Below are 20,148 nucleotides of genomic sequence, written 5' to 3'. Positions count from 1 at the left end.
GAGAATGTTTTTAAGTTAAATTCTTGATAAAGTTCCCTGACGGTGCACCTAATATTCAGATTTTTTCAAATTGAATGCAAGTGTTTTCTTGATCATTCACTTTCCCTTTCCACAGGGTAGTACCAATCTGACAGGGAAAATCATGATCTGTGTTTATATAGTCTAATAGGAACTGCCAAAACAGCACCAGTCAATCAGTCATCTGTCTCTCATTTTTCAAAGCATTTTCTATCTCTTTGTGGACTTGTACAGGTTCCAGACAGATATGGCACAAGATACAGTTGATTTAGAATGTCATGCATTAATAATGAAAATCTTCAAGGACCTTTTTTGCCTCATTATGAAGCAGAAGGGAAAGTGCATAGCAGGGGGAATACTAGACATGAATAGACATGATATTTTTTTCCTGAGTCCTTAACATGTCATGAAACATAAGTCATCTTGATCTTTATCTAATGTAACACTGAATGGCCCATGCAGCTCACTTGCCTAGAGGTGCTAAAGAGCTTTAAAAAGTAGTATTTCTCTGCTATATTGCTGACCTCTCTGTTCCCCTAGGAATTGTTTTAACTTTCTCTTCCATTCTGTCAGAGAGAGCTCTCATTGCCTAGAAGAATGCTGCCTTTCTGTCCTGCATTTCCAAGACAGACACCTACTTGTGTGTGGTTTGCAGCAAGAAGCAGCATCTGTCATTCTTTGGATGTGCTACACATGTAGTCTGAGAACAGGCTGTGTGTCCAGGGGACTGGAAATATGCTCATTAAAGGGGCAGCAGTCATGCTTTTGTGTTCTACCTGTATTCCATATATTCACCTGGATGTAAAATTTAGGACTAATTTTAAGTCTAAGATCAAAGGCTCCTTCTCCAGCTTAGTTTGCAGAGAACATGCCTACACTGAACAAGGATCTCTCAAGGTAAATTATTTATAGTCATATATCATTTAAACTGAAAGGATTTAGAACAGTTTCCACATCACTTACACATGTTGTTAACTTCTTGACCTTCTGCTGCTGAGGAAGGTACTATGTTGTTCTTCCAGGAAGGAAGGAATTGGATCTCTCTAGACCATGGTAAATGAAATGAGACCGAGTGCTAAGAGGCTGATTTCTTTGAGGCTGAAAACAGGTATTGACAACTACTGGTCAATCTCATTAGCACCAGTTCTAAACTTCTTTCTGAAGATAATGGAGATATTTTGACTTCTGTAAATTGAATTGTAATTTACTTTAGTTTACATAAAAACTGACAACTTCTTAATTTTGGAAAGACCTACTAGAAACAATGAAGGAAAAGCATATATCAGAGGTGTGAATTTGGTTTAAACTCATTCTGCTTTTAAACTTCTGAGAATGAAATACTATCAAGATTACTGTAAGCCACAGTTTGATAATTCAGAACACAGAGTTTTATGCATATCCAGACATGAAAGCTCAAGATTCACGGTCATCATACTACAGACTACACAATCTGAGAACCCATCTCCCAGGACACTTAGATATAAGATAATGGCATGATTATCAAAACTCCCATTCTTGTTAAAGCCTAAACTCTTGCTTGCTTGCAGTGTTCAGGATTCTTCTCAAGATAAAGACCTTTAGAAAGATCTATAGCACAGATTAATAGAAATTCAGTCAATAGATCCAAACTCAAGAAATTAGCATTACTCACCTAAATCAGGCAATCTAGAACTTGCATTCTGTCTTCATAAACTCTGAGGGATGAGGCATCTCCCAGATGCAGCCTGACCCAGACTACTTTTTGAACCACTTGTTTCAACTGCCTGCAAGAAGCACCTATGAGGACTAACTTGTGTGCTATAGGCTCCTAAGTTATAGAGGAAAATTCTATGGCACAAAGATTGTCTGAGTTGGTCAAAATTTTACACAGAAAAAGAGGACTTGGCTTAACTTGTTTCTGTCTACTAGCCTGTACTCTTTCTGCTCTTTCTCATGAAAATGTGAGAAAATGCATCACATGTGGTTTATTCCTTGACTTTTTCCTCTCTCCTATTGTATAACTCTAGAGGAGGAATGATCATTTAATTGCAACTCCTTGCACAGAAATGGCATTTCTTTCAATATTTTTAGACAGATGATAATGGCTTTGAAGGAATGTTTCACTTTATATGCTGAAGAAATACAGGAATAGAGATTAGAACTGAATGGTATGAGACAGGATTCTACAGTAGTACTACAATCTGAAGTGTTACTGAATAAAAATCAATAGTAAATTGCTACAAGTGCTACCTAGACCATGAACACACCAAAAAAAAAAAAAAAAAAAACCAAAAACCAACCAAACAAAAAAACCCCACAAAAAACTCAAACAAACGAACAAACAAACAAAAAAACCACCAAAAGTTTAGGAAGCCTGACAAAAATAAAATACATGTTATAAAATACATTTTAAATTAACTTTCCCAGGGAAATGGTACTGTTTTTTTCTGATGAAATGAAGTCTATCAAGTTGCTGTGGGAATCAATTGTAATCAACAACCATAATAAAGATCCTAAAAAATACTTGAAGGAATAACTGAAGTAACTAAATTTTCTCATTCTGAGCAAAATGCAATGGCCAATCCAATTTTATGATTTGTCCATCAGGAGTCCTGTAGTCAGAATTCTCTATTTCTATGCTATTTTTCCCTCTTGCAAATGTAAAATCCTTTAGAAATATTTCAGTGCTGAAAGGTTTGGACAGTCACAGAATTGTTCAGTCAAAGTTGTTCCTTCCAACTCTATTTTAAAACTAGAAGTCAAATTGAGATTATTTGGAAGTACATAACTGGCTTGGGTGTGGCACTTCTTTCTTCCACTCTTGAAATAATCAGCCAAATTGATATTTTACTTAATAGGAAACATGACAAACTTAACCTCCAGTTCTGATATAAAGCTATACTGACAAATTAGAAAGAACCTAAGATTACTGGTTACTGTAATTAGCTTTTACATTTAGCTTTTGCTTTTTACTTGGGGTTTGAATTAAGTTGAGGGGACTGAATTGTCCTCTCAGTTATATCCATGCAATTGCACTGAGTATTTTGGAACTGAAGAGGAAGCAGAATCTGATGATATCTTACAGTGGTTCTTACCCAAAAGCTGATTATTTTTACAAAAGTATTTGTGTATTTTTCTGGATTCAGAAGGCAGATTGCATACAAAAAGTGATAGGAACCTTTCAGATAATATTAGGAATGTTGGTTTTGTTTTTATTTTGCTAAAACACTGTGATGGAGATGAAACTGTAAATGCATATGGACACCACAACAGAGGGAATAGTGGAATTTTTTGCATAGCCCAATCTCCCCTACAGTACCCTTATTTACTCAGTTTACAGAGGAGCAGTGTCTTTAGAGCTTGTTGCAAAGTAAGGATGAAATGTTACACACAGTCTCTAATCTAATATAAAATAGATTCATGTTATAGAGGAGCCATTGTGAAAGTTGGTATTTGGAATTAACTCTAGATATTATTTGAGAAAACAATGTTCCAGGCTGGTTTCAACAGGAGCTATTAACTAGAGAGGCTCACTAGGGGATTTCAATTAAAGAAAGGTATAATCAGATTGCAAGGGGTCAAAAAATATGTCTCATTGAGTTTGAGTGAACATGAGTTTGCTTAATCTAAGGAAATCAGCATCTAAAGTGAAACATTCCTTCAAAGCCATTATCTTCTGTCTAGAAACATTGAAAGAAATGCCATTTCTGTGCAAGTTGCAATTAAATGATCATACCTCATCTGGAGTTATGCAATAGGAGTTAGGGAAAAGTCAAGGAATAAACCACTTGATGCATTTTCTCACATTTTCATGAGAAAGAGCAGAAAGAGTACAGGCTGGTAGACAGAAACAAGTTAAGCCAAGCCTTCTTTTTCTGTGTAAAATTTTGACCAACTCAGATAATCTTTGTGCCATAGAATTTTCCTCTATAACTTAGGAGTCTACAGCACACAAGTTAGTCCTCGGAGTATGAAGCTATCATAATGGCATTTAATTGTTTGTGAACACTGGGGACTCAGTCAGGAAATCAAATTAAATATTAAATCATGAGCACCTTTCTCCAATACTAAAAGCAAAAAGTATGAATAAAGAATTGCACCATAGGATATCTAAGGAAACGGTCTCCTTCCATTTGTCTCCAGTGGTGGAAATGCTTGATCCTGACTAAATGTGGAAGCACAAACAATATGGTCTCTCAAGGTGTCTCTCCAGGTCTGTGTTTCTGTGATTCCAAATTCACACAGAATTCAGCCTTTAGCATAACACACAAGGGAGACTTAGCTTTCAGATAGCTCTAACCAGACTCTGATCCAGTTGGTCCAATCTTTGTGTAGGAAAGCTTCTATAAGTCCAGGCCTGCTTTTCACGTTTCAAATAATTTTATTTACGCTTGAAGAATTCAGACATTTCATCTCCTCTAAGGGGCAGTTAGAAAAATTGTCATAGCTAATAGCTTTTACCACTTTCAATTTCTATTTAACCCCCAAAATTGGCAGAAGATACATGGCACCTCCTTACAATAACCTTACAAACAAACGTTCAGTAACACATAATAAGAAAGTAATGAGATGAGACTGAACAGACAAGAAAGGAAAGGTGAAATATTATTAGGATTATGTACAATTACTTACTAAAATCTCTTGAAAAGGCTGATGGTGTTTTCTGGGGAGGAGTCAAATGCATATATTTCTGCATTCCATTTGCTGCAAATAAGCAGCTGGCATTTTGCTGAATTTTAGTAATTATTTTTATTTATATGCTGCAGCTAAAATTATGTTTAAAACATATTTGGTGTCTTTGTGTTTGTGGGTTTTTTCTTATTCTCTTAGTCCTTCAATATTCTAAATTATGCAATTCATTTTTTTTACAGTTGGGGTTTCACTTTATATTTTATTCATACTAAATGCATATCATAAATACATGTGCATGTACTCACAGACAGAGAAAATCCTTTCACCAAGACATTAATGACTTCTGCTTGTGAAAGATAATTTTGCTAAAGCCTTGGTACCTTCTCAAATCTTAACATGTGGACCCTAATAGGTAAATGTAAAACTTATTATTATATAAAATGTCTATTACCATCAAAGTACAAAACTGTTTTAGAGAAACAAAACTGGCAAGCATGATAAGGTGTAGGGTTAGCTGCAATACAATTCCATTCAGTCTTACTGTATTTCTTCCATATTGATGCAATCCCATTAATTTACCCTGTATGTGCACCCCTTGTGGAAGGAATGACGGCAGCATATAAGATCTTGAGAAGAGAAATGTGCTCTTTGGATGACAAACCACAAAAAGAAAAAACACCTGGCTTCATTGCCAGAACTGCAAGAAGAATTTGTTGTACTACACTCCCCCACCTCAACAGCTAATGAGAGAGCTTAAAAGGCAGAAAATCTCTCTTGTTAATTGCAATGTTGGTAATAGAAATTGCATCAAAATAAGGATCCTTTTTCCTCCTTCCAATCTAATTATGAAAAGTTCAAGAAATCATCTGAAAAAGCAAAATTCACAGCAGAAATTAGAGAAGAAACTCAGAGACAGAAATGCAATAACATACTCCTTCTGTCTAGTGCAGCCATGTTTTGCTCCTGTGAAATAGAGCCTCAGCTTCCAAAGCTGATGGCATCACAAAAAAAACATTTTCCCCCATATTCATGGGTAGGTTAGCTATCCTGAGTTCTGACAAGCATGTTAATCATACTTGCATTTCTAGTTCTTGAATTATTCTCATTTATATCAATTTTAAACACTCAGTGCAGATAAAACTTTGAAGGTCCAGTTTTGCACTTGGATATCTCCTAGCTGAATTGGTGTACAGAGTAAAGTAAATGTAAATCAAATTTATTCTGTACTAAGAGTGACAGTACTACAATTGACCTGGAGACAGATTCTGACAACAGTCTCATAGATACAAGTGGTAAAAGAGGAATAAAAGTGGTTTGATAATGGCTAACTTAGTGCTAGTCCTGGGAAGCTTGGAATACTCCGTGAAAAAATTTTAGGCTGAATCAGGTTGAAGAAAAAGCCACACATTTTCTGCCAAAAATATAAATAAAATATTTTTTAATTACATTTCCAAGTGGCCTTATAATTTTCTGACACACAAAAAAAAAGTCTTATGTTTAGAACATTTTGATTTTTTAAATTTAAATATAATTATATGCTGGAAAATTTATGACTCACTATTTGAGGGCTGGTTTGTTGGTTTTTTTTTAATTGTAAGTTTTAATTTGTTTTGAAATAGAAAATATCTACATTTTTCAGAAATAAAAAGACTGGGATTTAGATAACGCTAGCTAATGAATTTGAGAATCATCTTTCAGTTAATCTACACCAAACTGTACTTTGGTTAGTTACCTATTTAACTGAAAACTTCGCCATCTGTACCTTGCATCTGGCAAATCAGCACATCAAAGGTAAAAACCAAAAAGACACTTTCCACAACACAGTAGGCTCAATATAAATCTTTGTGAAAGTACATAACTCTGTGAAAAACATATTCAGAGTGAGGTCTTGCTGAAACACATACTTGAGAAATTATGGAAAATATCCTTATGCCTAAGGATACCTCCCATAAGTAAGGATACTCCTCTGCAGTAACCAGACATAATGTTAAATCTAACACTCAGAAGAACTTCTCCTCAGCAAATTCAAATGCAGATGCTGACACTGTGTTTGTTTCACACTGAGGGAGATCTTGTTTATTTTTCCTGGGAGAAGGAGGTGCCAATCCAAATAAGTATTAAAATTATAAGTGCATGTCCCACTTTTCTTTACTAGAAACAAACACATTTACCACCAAGCTACTATTACAGTAATATGAGCAAAAAGGCTTTGGGATTTCACATTAAGTGGAAAAAACCACAACCTATCTCAGTCTGCAAACACTGCAGGGATCATAAAAGTTTGACAATAAAGAGAAGTCATATACAAGGACCTAAAAAAATCAAGACTCTGCAATTTCAGCTCTTCTGGAATCAGACTGTGTCTTGTGTGACTTCATTAGATGTTAGCTACTGAACTATGAAAAATGCTACAGTAGCTTTGTTCAAATAGATTTATCTCCACATTTGAAATCAATCAGATTGAGGAACAAATTCCTAAAATGTTCATTTTCATTGTGAAGAGAAAGACCAGCTTCAAGATAACCCAGGCTTAAAAAGCAAAAAAACTCCTCACTCACTAGAGTACTAAGATTAAGCTCTTCAGAGACAGACTTATTTAGCTTACACACACTGCCAAGGTGGTATGTCTCAAATGCTCCAGAAACCCAAAACAATGCCTCTGCATGATATTGTATAATTCAAGATATTTCAGCTTATTCAGAGCTACCTCAAGGATCTATGATCTGCTTTGCTGGCAGGATTTGTATCATAGAAATGAATCTCAGAAGCTGGTTGACAGAACAATAACTGTGTTGTGAAAATCTGATCTCAGTCAAAAACTAAGATGTTTGTTTAGCTCATGGAGTCTCAGGGATGCTTGCCCATGTCCCCAGATATTTTCCTTTATGATTTGTAAGGCTGCCTGTGTTTTTAGATTCCTGTGACCTATAGGTGGCCTTAGCCACTGCTGGCTCCTGAAGGAATCTTTATATAAAGGTTGTGGGCTTGTGAGGTGAGAGATTTCAACTCTTAGGAAACCTAGACCAACTCTACATGAGCTGTATAGCTCTGCAGACAGATAAGTCTCCATAGCCCCTGGGATGCCAAGATTTCCAAATTATTGATTTTCACAGTTCCTGAGCTTTCTGCAAAATTATGAGTCTAGGCAGGACAGAGAATAGCCTCCCCAAATGATTTAGAAAAAACTTTGCTCCTGCACACCAGTTTTCAAATTTGTCCCTGATTTAGGTACATTATGGGGGTTTATTTTGTGTTTTGTTTTATGGGAGTTGTACCACAAGTTTGGTATTTTCATTTAAAGTCATTCTCTTATTTTCTGCATCATTTTCTCTTTCAAGTCACAAGCTCAGATTTGTTTTGAACCAAAGTGTCCTTCTGGGATTAATAAGAGATATTTTATCAGTACTTTTCTTACAGACTTGTGCTTCCCTACAGTGAGGGCAAAAGAGGCATAACATGTTCAAGGCAATTGTGTTTCCCTCTCAGTGCTGTGTTTTATTTGTGGTAGAAGTGCAAAGAACAATTACAAGTCAGACCACATTCTTCCCTAAGTATAGAACCCTTGCATAGCTTTCAGCACATTTTAATTTATCAGCCTCATGAAGGAACACAAAGCATGTAAATGGATCTACTTTTAAAAGTATTGGTCCATACTGAGATTGTATAAATTCTTCATCTATGCAAGTGTCTACTTACTTAAAATATAAGGAAACTTAAGAGTCATTTTCAAAACTTCTAATAATATTCTAATCATAGCTATAAAACAGAGAAAAATAGAATGGAAAGGATCTATAGAGGAATTCAGAAGTGATCCAACCACTTTAAGAGATAAGGATATTGAAATGCTTCAAAAGATTGCACATTGGTTTTACTTTATTTTATTGCAGGAGGGCTGTTTAGGTCAAATGGATATAAATATTTACTGCCCTAAGATCTGTGGACTTGGACAGGTGACCTTAACATTTACTTCTGAAGATGTGAGTTTCCCATGTGTCTCTGATAGGGCGCTTTATATAATTTTGAGGTGGCATTAGTTATCTAGCTTGGTATTAACTAATTTAGATAAAAGTGGAAGACACCTCAAAACTGATAAAAGCAAAAAAATTTCCTTAAAGTACTAATCCCAGATCAAGAAGAAAGCCCGGCTCAGCAAAGTTGATGTGACTGTCAGCTTGCTTATCTTCAACCTTCTAAGAAAGAAATCTGAAAAGAGCCAGCAAAAAAAAAACAAACAAACAAAAAAAAAAATTTAATTGCTCAAAAAGGTGAACACAAAATCATTAGTTTGTTTTTTAAGAAGACTGATATATGGCCATGTGTACAAAGAATAAAATTCTCTTGAAATTTTGACTTATGATAACAATAGGTGTGGGTTTTTTTAATTTACTAATGTAAACAAAACATAAACATTCACATTAAAATATGAGTCACTGAATCCTATGTCAGAAATAATTTTTATCAGGAAATTTCCCCAGGGTTATATCTAATGTATCCCTTTTATAAGTGTCACTGTTTAAGAGCGTAATTTAAATTTCTATATTCAATGGTTTTATCTCTGCAGCTCTATGGAAATGTTGCTATAACACTGGAAACCATGACAACTGATTCCAGTTTCTGATTTCATTACAATGTTACATCTTATCCAGGCTCAGGAACCTTTCATTCAAGATGGACTTAATAATTTCACAACAGAATCTTTCAAAAGTATGTGGTTTGATACAACAATACTACTTCATTTGATCTCTCAATTTAAACAAGTCACAATTACAGTGTTACTGCCATGCTTTTCCAATTGTTGCCCAGTGTTGCCACTATTTTTTTGACAAAAACCCGAGCAGAAAAATGTTCAGATACTAAATACCCTAATGAAATAAACTGTGTGAATTTATGTCCTTAATACATACTTGTATCTAAACATGGGACAAGTTTGTCCCATAAGTATATCTTTTCTAGGGGTTACACTTTACTAATTGAATGGCTTTTTTATGTGTTTCCAAGTTTCACTAAGTCAACAGCCCCGGCACCTGGTAGTCTGATGTTCCTGTCATTCTTTAGCATGAATCTGTTTCATTTTACTAGTTGCTAAGTCTTCATAAAATGTCAATATTGGCACATGCTGGGACAGTGCACTAAACATCAAGCTCTTGCCTTGACCAGTATGACCCTTCATTTTCTTTGTACTTCTAAGAATGGAATGTTTTAAAAATTCACAGCTTAAGACTGCTAGTCCTGATAATTTAAGAGTTCCCTACAGTTAAGAATACATGCAAAACAGAGGCAGGATTGGGTTAAGCAATTCTGCTCTGATTCTGTTGTTATTTGTGATTACGATCTTTGGCTTCTGAATTACATCCTTTTGGTCTGATCACGAAGAAGCCTGAAAAAGTAATCTGGAATAGGTGACTTCCACCAGTCCCAAGTCTGAGGCATGGGCAGAACCTCTCTCAGAAGAGATGGTAACCAGCAAAACAGAAAACTAGAATGACTCTGAATGCATTCTGATAATCTGTTCTCTCCTGAGGTCCTCTGTGACTGACAGTTACTAGATGCAAAATTTGAGAATAGGTGACCACTGACCTTGATCAGTCATGATCAATACAGCACTTTGACTGCAAAGGAGCTGCAGGCACCAAGCAGTTTCCAATGTTTGACTATCTAAGCTGATTTCCAGTCAGAATCACAAAGTGTTATAATTAACCTTTAGTTTCAAAAAGGAATGTTTTGAAAATATTGAAGGTTACAAGAGTGATGAACAAATAAATATTTGCATTCTGATATGTAATTTGAGAAAAGAACAAAAACATTTAGTCAAAACAGAACTATTCTTTTTATCACGGCACAGAATTAAAAAAACAACTTTGTTGTTAAATGAATGATATATTTTACCAGATCTTATCTCTACATTTCCTCCTTTCCTATGTTTTCTTTCATGTTTAATCTTACTCTGACTTCTACTATTCATGGTACTGGAGATTGCTGATTCTCTTTTTCAAATCTCCTTCCAACTAACTTTCAAGTACCAGCAGTTTTGCAGCTGTCATTCGCTTATCAGGAGAAAGCAGGTGAGCCTGTAGTGCTTGGGAGTTAGAGAGTTTATACTCCTGTCAGATGCTGGTTCAGAGAACTTGGGAAGTCGATTAAGATCAATTCACTGAAAATAGTGCATTAATTTGTCTCACCAATTTGAGATATGCCATATTTAATTTTACTATTTTAACAGTGCAAGTGCACCAGTATCTCTGATTGAAGTCACAGGGAAATGCACGTGTTCAGTAACTCCACAAGTACTTTTTGTACTTTACCATTGTTTGCTGCTTGTTGAGATAATGAGCAGCTTTCACCTGTGAATTGATGTAGGCTCTAAGCACAAGTCAGAAACCAACACGTCACTGTCAAACTATGCAAACCAGCACAACCTAGTGCAAAGCTGCATTTGCATGTATTCCTGAGTCTCAGCTCATGAAAGAACAGACAAGTGCCAGCTTCTCAAGATACCAGTAAGTTACCTCAGGAAATAAAAAGTGGGAGGACCTTGATTACATATGAAATATATGTATTTTACTATCATTGACTCGGTTCATGTACCCTCATCTTGTGGAAAGATAGGGGAAGAAGTTTCTTGTCTCTATTTCATTTACTCTTGTTGAGGATTGAGCCAGACATCTCATCCTTTGCCACTGTAAGGCAGTGCAGAAGCTTTCCTCCAGGTCTCTACCTCTTCATGTCCTAAAGAGGCAAATATTTTCATGAAATTAATCCAGAGAAACAAAAACATTCAGGTGAAATCCTGGACCTACTGTAGCCAAAGTTTTGCTGCTGACTTAACAGGATCAGGACTTCTCTCAAATTCTTTCTAGCCTTTAGGTTGACAGAATATGGATACAGCCTGTCTAGAAGAGCTCAAAAGTACAAACAAGAAAAGGAGAGAATGAGTATGATGCTGCCCCTCAGATACATTTGGGCAGGAAGGCAAATGCTGCTCATCTTGAAAGGGTCTTAAAGATAACTTTCAGGTGTGCATCTGTTGCAATACCTCATGCACTCTACAGTGAATTTATGTGCTTAAAAACAACACATCATTGCATTTAAAAATAAACCTGTGATTTTAATTCTTTGTCTAGACAGTGGTTCCAAAAAGCCCACTCTATTTTCAGTCATTCTGAAATTCAGAGGTGCATTTGTTATAAAATTTTAATGGCAATTACTTAAATCCTGCTCTGGAGTATGAGTAGGGACAGCTTCTAATTACCAGGTCTATTTGGGGTTCATCTGTTTCCCAACATTTTACCTTTACATTTAACTTCTTCCCTCTCTAGCTTTACTTCATTGATCCTTGTCTTGCCACCTTCTAACGCTTTATAATTCTATCCTTTATTTTTATGGTTACCTTGAAAGTGTTTATAGACTGTAGAAGGTATTTATAGACTTTGATCATGTCCCCCCTGAGGCTCCTCTTCTCCCAGCCATATATTAGTTTAGTTCCCTGCATGTTAGCTCACATATCTCATTTTCTTTTGCGTGCCCATTTCTGTAGCCATGCTTTGTAGTTTCTCCTGATTGTTCCATGTGCTTCCACACTGTAAAAGCCATCTAATGCATGACACAGAATTCCAGATGTTTTTCCCTCCAGTGCTACGTAAAACAAAACCACTACCATATAAACCTTAAAATTGTTTTCTCTAGTTGACTGTTGGTTGAGCTTGATTTTGCAAAGCATAGCTTTTAATAGGCTCAGCACAGCTTTGGAATCTATTTTACTCAAATGACATTAACAATTAGTGGGGCTGAAACCTCTACATTTTTCCTGTATTTTTTGTTGCCAAATAATTTTACTTCTTGCCTTGCTCTCACAGAATTCAGGCTGGGTATGCTGCTGTATTTCAAGAGCAAGGAACAATATGAAGAAACAGTTTCCATTTGAACCCACATTTTTTAAATACTCGTATAGAGCAATGGCTTTTATGTTCACTAGTCCACTGTCCTATAATATCAATATCAATGGCAGCATTGCTTTTAATTGCAGCAGAAATAAAGTCAGGCTGTAGGACAGTGTGACATCCCCTAGGTAAAGCAGGACTCCTGTGTTCTAATGAGAATTAAAACATTAAAACAGTTCTTAATTCATTGTCCTTTTTTCTGGTAAATCTTTGCCTGCCATGTCAGTGTGTTAATCAGTAACACACAAATACTATCATGACTTTTGTGCAAAGGGAATAACTATGAAGGCTTTCTTGAATACCTTTTTATGTAGACTCTGCTTATTATGTCTGCCTTCACAGTTTCACCGCTCCACTTGGTATTACAGCATAAAAATCTCTCATGTGCCACGCAGAATTTTATCCCTTGAATAGTTCTGCTAGTTTCACAAAGCACTATTGAACTATAGTGAAAAAAAGCTGAATTGACATTGCACATTATTTTCAATTTCTGATCAATTACAGCTGATCTTGCACATCTTTTTTATATATTTCTACATTTTATTTTTGCTGTGGATTATAAAGCTTTTTCAAAATTGTTTTCTCAGGAACAAAATAATACCAGTGCTCTGACAAGTTTTGTGTACAAGATGATTACCTAGGGGAGAATACCGTTCAGATTTCAATGCTTTATGCAAATAATCCAAGTATGCAATTAGACAAAGCCTTGTTAACTAGGGTTAAAACACATGCAATCAACTGGTGCACTTATTTGGTAGAATTTAGATAAGCATAATTAGGTTGCAGAATGAATCTATATGTAAATAAGTAGAGTTCTTGTATTTGAGGATAAACAAAATCAGAGGTAATTTTAATCACCAAATTTATTGTTTATAGAGAGTAGGTTTAAAAAGAGGTTTGAGGTGTTAATTTCCCAGCAAGAATCTAATAAGATGCTCATCTTTTGTTGCTATCCTGCCTCCTCATGTGCTGTATTTAGAATGACACAATAAAGATGCTCATGAATCTGCTTTGATACTATATGAAAGTCATCCTCTTTGCTTTTTTACCACTATACATTTACACCAGTAAATTCTGGTGTTCAGTTGAAACCTAAATGAAATACATATTTTGGAACATGTTTATACAGAAATTATTTTTTTGGCACTCAGAGGGAATCAGTCAGAAACTGAAAGTGAAGAGATTGAGGAGAGAACTCTCCCTCTGTATTTTCTGTTTTTTAACAAGCCAGTTAAATCAGCTGTCAGAAATTTTATTTATGTTCTGTCTTGCAAGGGACAGTCAAGTGACATCTCAAGGATTCTAAACTCTGCAAGGGTGGTGTTTCTAGTATGGTTTGGTTTTGTGGTTGGTTTTTGGTTGGTTTTGTTTTGTTTTTTGTTTTATTTTTTATGGCTGCTTTTTGCCTTTTGATTATAAAGGAAAATTAAACTGAACAGTGCACTAGCCATATTTACAGTACTAATCCACTTCATATCAATGTTTTTCTTGTTTATCCCTCACTGACAATGGAAAACACACAGAGCACACACTCAGGCAGCTTCCAGAAAAATTTCAAGTGCTAGTCTTGAGCTGGATTGGAGCTTTTATGAGATTAAGCCTCCCACTGCTGTTTTGCACTCCACTTCTACAAAAAAACTTTGTTCAATCCTGCCTATGTTTTTAATAGAATTTATGACCTTTAATTTCAGGTGGTTGATTTTTGTAAATCTTACTTTGGGGGTTTCTTTGTGGGTTTGTTGGGTTTTTTTGGTTTTTGTTTTGTTCTGGGTTGGTTTTGTTTTTGTTTTTTGTTGTTTTTGATTTTCTGTGGTTTTAGGTAGTTGGTTTTTTTGGGTTTGTTTTTTTTTTTTTTGGTTGGTTGGTTTTTGGTGGTTTTTTTGCAGTGGTCATAACAGATTATTTGATTATTTAAAACAAACACTAGCTAGGAAAGCAAATATACTTTAGGTCATTAGTATCATCTTGTGCTCAGCAGTGGATCAGCAAAATTTATTTCAGAACTGGTGAGGCCTAAAAATCATTCCAAAGTAAAGATACCAAATGTAATGTGGAACAAGCTATCTGGGGCAGCCTGTGCAGCCCCGGCCCAGAGGCTCCTTATCAACAGTTTTGAGAAATGTTGATAAGGGAAGAAAGGCATGGGTTTGCTCCCGTGTCAGGCCAGGGGTGAGGGGCCTGCCTTCACACTTCTCAGGAAAAATTCCAAGGTTTTTCTCCATGCAGAACAGGCACACCTACCTACAGCAGCACTGGCCTCCCTGCACATCTGTGTGCAGCCCTGCTGGGAGCACGGGATCATGGACAGGTTTAATTGGTTGGATGTGCCGGCCTGGTGCTCCAAGGTGCTTCCTTCTTCCTCACGGCCACTCCCCAGGATCCTGGGCATCCCCAAACACTGGGCACCAAACACTGGGAAAAGGACAATAGGCTCTGGATACGGGACATTGGGATCTGCACACTGGGCTCTGGCACTGGGCTCTGGATACGGGACATTGGGATCTGCACACTGGGCTCTGGGCACTGGGCTCTGGATACTGGACACTGGGATCTGCACACTGGGCTCTGGGCACTGGGCTCTGGATACTGGACACTGGGATCTGCACACTGGGCTCTGGGCACTAGGCACTGGCACTGGGCACTGGGCTCTAGGCACTAGGCTGTGGGCACTGGGCTCTGGACACTGGACACTGGGCACTGGGCTCTGGATATTGGACATTGGGATCTGCACACGGCTCTGGGCACTGGGCTCTGGATACTGGACATTGGGATGTGCACACTGGGCTCTGGGCACTAGGCTGTGGGCACTGGGCTCTGGACACTGGACACTGGGCACTGGGCACTGGGCACTGGGCTCTGAGCTCTGGGCTCTGGCACTGGGCTGTGGGCTCTGGCACTGGGCTGTGGGCTCTGGGCTCTGAGCTCTGGGCTCTGGCACTGGGCTGTGGGCTCTGGCACTGGGCTGTGGGCTCTGGCACTGGGCACTGGGCTCTGAGCTCTGGGCTCTGGCACTGGGCTGTGGGCTCTGGCACTGGGCACTGGGCTCTGAGCTCTGGGCTCTGGCACTGGGCTGTGGGCTCTGGCACTGGGCACTGGCTCTGTCTCTGTCTCTGTCACTGGCTCTGGGCACGGTCACAGCGCGCGGGCCGGTCGCGCCCTCCCGCCCCCGTGAGGAGCCCTCTGGGGGCCCTTCCCAGAGCGCGCGGGGCCTCTGGGATGTCGGGATGTCGGGATGTCGGTGGGGCTTTTCTCCGAATCCTCGCCCCGGAGATTCGCAGCTCCTTCGCACACCGGCAGGAGCCCCGGTGGCGGCGCTGCGGGTGCCGCGCTCCGCGCTGCCGCCGACAGCGCCGGGCGGGACGGGCGCTCGGCTCCTCCGGCTGGAGCTGCGGGGAGCGGGACAGCGGCGGGACAGCGGCGGGACAGCGGCGGGACAGCGGCGGGACAGCGGCGGGACAACGGCGGGACAGCGGCGGGACAGCGGCGGGACAACGGCGGGACAGCGGCGGGACAGCGACGGGACAGCGACGGGACAGCGGCGGGACAGCGGCGGGACAGCGGCGGGACAGCGGCGGGAGCCTCGCGGGCAGGGCGGGCAGGGCTGCGGGAAACGCTGGGGTGCAGCTGCGAAGGCAGAGGCGGGGCAGGTGCTGCTTGGAAGCAGGTGTTTGGAGCAGCTCTGGGAGAGATCCCTCACACAATTGCATGATCTTGCTGTTCCCACAGAGATCCTACCGTGGAAATACCCAAAATGTAGAAATTGCAATGGATGGGAATTCAGCCTGCTCGCGTGTTCTCAGTGTTTTGTAGGGGTGCAGCCCGAAGTTTTAGCCAGAGTTCCCGTTATGACAAACCTTAAACTTGATAATTAACATATAGAGATAAGATTGGAGTTTTCTGATTGGTGGTTATCTGTTCAATCTGATATAATCGTGGTTTGCTGTCGGTGTCTTGGTGTGTATTTTGTAGGGGTGGAAAATAAGTTTTGTGGTACACACATACTCAGTTTGAGAAGTGTATGACATTGTGAAAAATGAAGAGATATATTCTGAGTGTCAGTGAGACACCTTTAGCAAATTGACATTCTAAACATCCAGATACCCTGTGATTTGTTTCACAGCTACCAGGCCATTCAGCTACTGAATCTGAATATAATGTCAGATAATTCCTAATTAGCTTCCTCAGTTGGAAGCTCTGCTCCTTTGAGCATGTTACTTTTTGTGAGCTTGTTTGAAGTGGGTAGAAAACCCCCATAAGGATTAAAAATACGACACCTGGGACATAAGTAAACATACCATCATTTGGAATAAACTTTAAACCCAGCAGACATCAGCACATAGCCTGGAGCAAGGCTAAGGAGGTCTAAAGACACTAATTATTGTAGTCATACAATTGAAATAATGGGGACTTGGCAGTATGACTGATAAACAGAGAAAATTAATGAGTAGAATGCCTGTCTTCCATCAAGGACTGCCAAATATCTGTACAAGACACCACAGACAGCACTGACATTATGTGCAGACCGAAATACTATTTAAAGGTTTGTGGCATGAACTGAACACATGGTGCTGCTAATGACTGTAGCTTGTATGCCCACTGTGTATGGATAAAATAATTAATCACCTTAAAATTACACAATAGGAGATTATAATTCTTAAAAAAAATTATAACTTGGATCCTTTTGATTAAGGATACCAGACTATAGGAATGCTTTTGCTCACTTGCAGATTTTTTTTCCACTGTACAGCTTTGTACTTGTTCACACAAGTACAAACCTGTACAGTATTTGTTCATACAAGTAATCCAGTTTTGAGTTTCCTCTTGTTTCACTAATTAAGGGTGAAAGAAACAGTTTTATGGAAGAGAGAGGAGTTTGGAGCAGTGTCAGGGTCCTGGGATAACCTGCAGATCCAGCAGTTACCAGTAGTGACTAAGGTGCTTATAGTGGCTAGTCGCAGGTGCAGAAGAGGCAATTTAAATGAACAATTACAATTACCATAAATTTCCATCCAGAACACTGACATAACTTCCTGAAGAAAGGCTTTGTATACTCACTGACATCCCTGGAGGCACTGTAAAAGGTTTAGCAGGGAAAGTAAACAAGTCAGTGGTGTCTTTATTAAGTCCAGTGACATGAAACCTACTGTAAGTGAATTTCAGCTTCACATCTGGCTCATCCTCCCCGTCACAGCACTGGAACAGTCATCAGGACACAAAGCTGTGTTTTACGTGGTCCATCAGCAGCCAAATGCTTCAGAAGTTTCAAAGGCCTCCTGTTTTAGGCAGGTGCCTGTATAATCTTCCTTCAGTCTTTATCCTAAACCCTAATGGTAGGAAGTGATTGAGGCCTGAGAGACTCGAGGGTTTACCTGCTGTGTGATCATCCCTTCTATCCAAACATGTTTTGACATGACTTTGGTAACCTGTGCTGTCCTTGTTGGGCTTTAATGCTGCCTTCTTCTTTCTGGAGATCCATGGACCCTGAAATGCATCTGGCTATATTTTTAAGAGGTATCTGTGCTGCAAAAATGTATAGCCTTGTGTTTCCTTAGGGGAAGAGATGATCTCTTGCAGTAGGGCAGAGTGAACATTGCTACTCATGCTGGCAAACCTTACTGGGTGTTCTCTCACAGAAATGGAGAGAATATTTGATTAATCAAATCTTCAAAGAGCCAAAATAACCTGTGCCTAGTTTACTGGCACTGACTGTGGGTGTACATTGGGAAGCTGAGTTTGGGAGTGTAGGCTTTCAGTGTAGGGCTTAGATATGCTCTTGAAATATAAATGGTAAAAATAAAACAGAAAAGGACAGAGATTTTCCCAGGTAAGTAGGGGTTTGGTATTGAGTCTTCAAAGCCAGTAATGGACTTTGATAATTTCAAGAGACCTTGGATCAATTCCTATATATCCAGTTTGAAAAAGCCTTTTGAGTCATAATTTACAGTCATATTCCCAGGCAAAGCAACTGTTTGAGCTCTTGATTTTATTTGACATACAGCTGTAAATGGTTATCTGAGAGACCTGCTTCAGCCTTATGGAAACCTTACATAGCATATTCTAGAGTTCTTAATACTTTCCTAAATGCATTAAAGGGCAGATATTTCATTGGGGAACATTAGTGCCATTAGCAGCAATTTTACTTTTCCACTTTCCAGGAATTTATTAACCTTCAAATGCATAGGCTTCCAGAAATGTCAAAACATGACAAAAAGGGAAAAGGACACTGTATCTATTCCATCACAGATTTGGGCTACTACAGGAAATGCGAGTTTGTCCCTTGGACTGAGCAAGAAGGTTGATGGGTTTAGTAAAACACACACCATTCACGTGAATCATTTGTATACTGTGTGTTTTCACAGAACATTACCCATTTAATTGCTGTGCAGGGTTTATTAGGATATAAGGCAATAACATGCACGGTATCCTTTTTTGTTGGTGGGTTTGTTTTGTTAGACATTCTCTTATAAACTAACCAAATCTCTTAAAGAACAGCCCAGAATTCCTTGATAATTTTTCAATGCAATTTTTATATGTACATTCTGAAAGCAGTAGTGCAATGGTTTCATCTTGCTGGCACTGTTACTGTCACTACATGCTATCTAATCAATAGCACCTTCTATAAGAGATCTCAAGGTGCTGCAGGAACAGTAAATTAGAAAAACAATGCAAATATTAGACAATCCATGCCCCCTCCTTTTGCTTGTGGACTTATGTCTCCTGCTGTGTGTTCTTAGGAAAATCAATCACTACCCTAAGGTGCAACAACAAAACATCACTTGATAAGTGTCTTAGCAAAAAATACAGGCTCTAGAATTTTAAAACATTTGAAAGAAAACAACCTGCCAGCTGAATTATACAAAATTCTTGTTTAGGAAAGAAAATTCAGTCTGTAAAATAGAATGATCTCTCATACAAGAAATAAGGAATTTCCAGGACATATTATACTCAAGAAATCTGGAGTAGAAATGGTCAATGTGAAACTATAACAAGCTCTTGACCTTCCCTGGCCCTTTATGCATTTTCATGAAATGATGTAATTCATTACTTCCACTGAAATCTGCAGAGCAGTGGACCAGTTTACTTTGTATTCATTTATTCAGTCCTGAGTAATCTGTGTTTAATAGAGTACTGGAGCATGTCAGAATGAACAATTAAACCTGGTTGTTGTAGAAGATGACTTGCCATTATTGACACCATTAGTTGTATGTGGTTTATTTTTTTAATAAAGAAGGCTTGTTGCATGTTCAGTATATAATCCCTTATTAATATTTTGCACTTTTTTTTTACTTAGAATGGAAATATCTTTTGAACATTTGAGATTGTTGTACTTTGTATCAGGCTCTCAACTGGTGATAGAGGCTGTAACTTTTTGTCAAACCTGTTCTGCAAGGATAAGCAGACTGTGGAGACTGAACCAAGATCTTGGAGAGGATTGTGATAGAGAGATCATCTGTCTCATCAGCAAGATGTAAAGTTTTGGAAGAATATTTTCTCCAGTGCAGAAATTGAGTTTGATTACTCCTCAAAGTGAATAAAAAAATGCAGTCTGCTTTAGGAATAATGTATTTGATAAATTCCTCTG

Source organism: Lonchura striata, chromosome 7 (assembly GCF_050655825.1).
Source record: "Lonchura striata isolate lonStrDom1 chromosome 7, ASM5065582v1, whole genome shotgun sequence".
Classification (NCBI taxonomy): Eukaryota; Metazoa; Chordata; class Aves; order Passeriformes; family Estrildidae; genus Lonchura; species Lonchura striata.
This window is presented reverse-complemented; position numbering follows the sequence as displayed.